Below are 2,905 nucleotides of genomic sequence, written 5' to 3'. Positions count from 1 at the left end.
GCTTAATGGAAAACTTGACGAGGGCATAAAGGAAGTACCTGGAATGGGCGCGACAAAATGCAGTTCACGATCTCAGGGTAGAAAATGACGATTCTGATCGGTCAAAAATCTTCCCCAACGTAAAAAATGGCAAATGCACCGAACAAAATGCAGTTTAAACGATGCAAAACGATAGAAAATGGAAGAACATGGTCGTCGTTAACGGAGGCAATGCGCAGGTCTGAATTGTTTCGCGAAGAAGAAGAAACTGTTCGTGATTTTTATTTTTTTAACCTAAAGAGGGGAATATGTCGCGGTTCTACACTTAACCGCGGTAATATAGGGGAATATGTCGTGGTTCCCAACTTAACCGCGACATATTCTACTTAAAAAAATAATAAAAATGGCATTTTTGAAATTATTTTTGAAACAATCTGCCGCAGTTCAGCGGGCAACCGCGGCATATAGTCTGAAATTTTTAAAATTTACTCAGATTAGGGAATATGCCGCGGTTCTCTGACCAACCGCGGCATATTCCCCTGCCAATTTATTGCAGAGGCTGACTGATGGGGAATGTCAGGAGGTAGTAGGGGGAATAGGCCGCGGTTGCTCAGAGAACCGCGACATATTCCCCTGTTTTCCTGACGTGGAGTCAAAGGTGATGGTTGACTTGGGTATATGCCGCGGTTAAGTGGGGAACCGCGGCATATAAGTTTGATTTATTTACAAAAATGCCACCACGTAGCATTATGCTGCGATTTCTGGTGAACCGTAGCATAATGTGCGTTGTATAATCTCTATTTTTTACTAGTGATGATACTTACTGATAACTGAGGTAAGAAACATCATATATATATATATATATATATATATATATATATATATATATATATATTATTTCGTAGAGACAGTGTTGTAAAAAAAGTCTTGAAATATCTTATATTAAGAACAAGAAGTAGTATTTTTAATCAAAGAGGAATTAAGTATTTTTGTTTAAATTTTATTTTAGATATATAATATTCTTTATGTTTTTAGTTATAGGAGCNTAATTAGAAGTGATACTTGTTTATTTTCATAAAATTCAATCCATATATAACATGTTTGCCATGAATTATTTTTGTTCTAGATATATCATTAAGTAAAAGGATTGTATTAAAAAACAATTAAAAGATTACACAAATATCATAAATGGAAATGATAAGATTTAGAAAGAAATACAAATTTATAATTAATTGTAATAATCAATTCAATTAACAACTTTTAAAATTTTAAGGAATGACATGTGATTTTGAGTATATTATAAATAAGAAAATATTTAAAAGAGTATTACTAGGCATCTCATGATGATAAATAATTCAATGAAAAAAAAAAACAGACCAAAGATATCCTTTTTATTCAACATCTTATATATATTTAACATATATAACACCCACATCAAACTTCATACACCAAACATGACAGCTATTGAACACTTTATTTAACATAATTCACACATCAAACTAAAAGGGTTTTTCCTCCATACCAAACTTAAGAGTTATTGTAATAAATACATGAACATTATCTTTGGCCACACCCATCCTTCAGTTCTTATTTTGTGGCATTTTTTTGGAGCCTTGACAAGATGAGCATCAACATCTTTAGTGACATGGTCATAGAATTCTAAGTAGCCATATGGGGGATGAACATCTTCACTCACTTTCTCATATTCAATTGCAGCACTGCCATCATCCATTTAATTGCAGCACTGCCATCATCCTTCTCAATGGCTTCAAAGGTTAGGCTAAAGACCTTATATTTATGATCTATAGCTTCACCAGAGAGCTTGAATGTAATTGTTTTCTTCTGCTCATCAACATATTCAATTGTTTCATGACATCTTATGTACTTTTGAAATACTCTCTCGTATTTAAGTTTTAAATTCTAGTGTTATTTTAAAGATGATTGTAATCCTAACACCTTAAGTACACATCTCTAACTGCTTTGTCGTATTGTATTTGATGCATTCTACATTATATATTTTGCTATATATTTTCGGGATGTCACGTTCTCGATAGTTTATTAATTAAAAAAAAGATTACATAAATTATAGTCATAAGTAAAACTAATTTATAGTAATTAATTTATGTTAGCAGATGGCATGAGAGAATTATATATTTTTTTTGTTCTTTAAATACCTATTGAGAAGTTTAATTGAAATAGGAAATATGATTATAAGTTTATTCGATGAATTAAAATTAACTAATGAAAATTAGATAAATTATGGAATTTCTATCATTTTGGCTGTCTCAAAATATTTAAGCATATTCAATTTAAAGGGTTAATTACCTACGGTATAAGTCCAATGTTTGACCGAATCATTGGCATGCCAATCATCACCTTGATGGAGCCTGGCTCCATGAACTTTACCAGCAAGGTGTTGAATTTGGTGGAGTGGGTTTGTGAAGGTGTGGAACCATTTGTCTGCAGCTGCATGAACTGGAAGTTCAGTGCTAATTTTTCCAGCAAGTGACATTATGAAGGATTGAAGAAACAAAAAACAGAGGAAAGGAATGAGATATTGTGGAGAGGAATGAGAAACGCTCATTAAATAGAACAATTACTCCAACTGCCAACCAATTAAATTGATTATGAGAATTTAGTGCTTTTGAAGAAATCATTTATGCAATTGCCTAACATAGTTAATTGTTAGAATGGGAAGGTAATAATGCTTTTACGGTTAAGTCAACATATAATTTATTATGGAATAATGATGATGAAAATAAGCATATTTGGAGATTACACTAGTACAAAATTCGTTTTTAAACTCACAGTAGGCTTCACTTTAAACAAAGCTGAAACTTATCAAAACGCACTAACATTTTTGTAATTATGAAAAACTTATAAGTCTCGATTCAAAGGAACCGAAGCATAAAACGTTTATAACCTT

At 31.9% G+C, this 2,905-nt stretch overlaps 1 pseudogene; it reads right to left on the bottom strand.

Annotated features, from left to right (window-relative positions):
- Positions 1-1,341: 1,341 nt before the first annotated feature.
- LOC106780147 lies at positions 1,342-2,500 on the bottom strand (annotated as a pseudogene).
- Positions 2,501-2,905: the final 405 nt, after the last annotated feature.

This window comes from Vigna radiata, unplaced genomic scaffold (genome assembly GCF_000741045.1).
Source record: "Vigna radiata var. radiata cultivar VC1973A unplaced genomic scaffold, Vradiata_ver6 scaffold_371, whole genome shotgun sequence".
NCBI lineage: Eukaryota > Viridiplantae > Streptophyta > Magnoliopsida > Fabales > Fabaceae > Vigna > Vigna radiata.
Note: the sequence above shows the minus strand (reverse complement) of the source record. Positions and strands in the feature narration are given on the sequence as shown.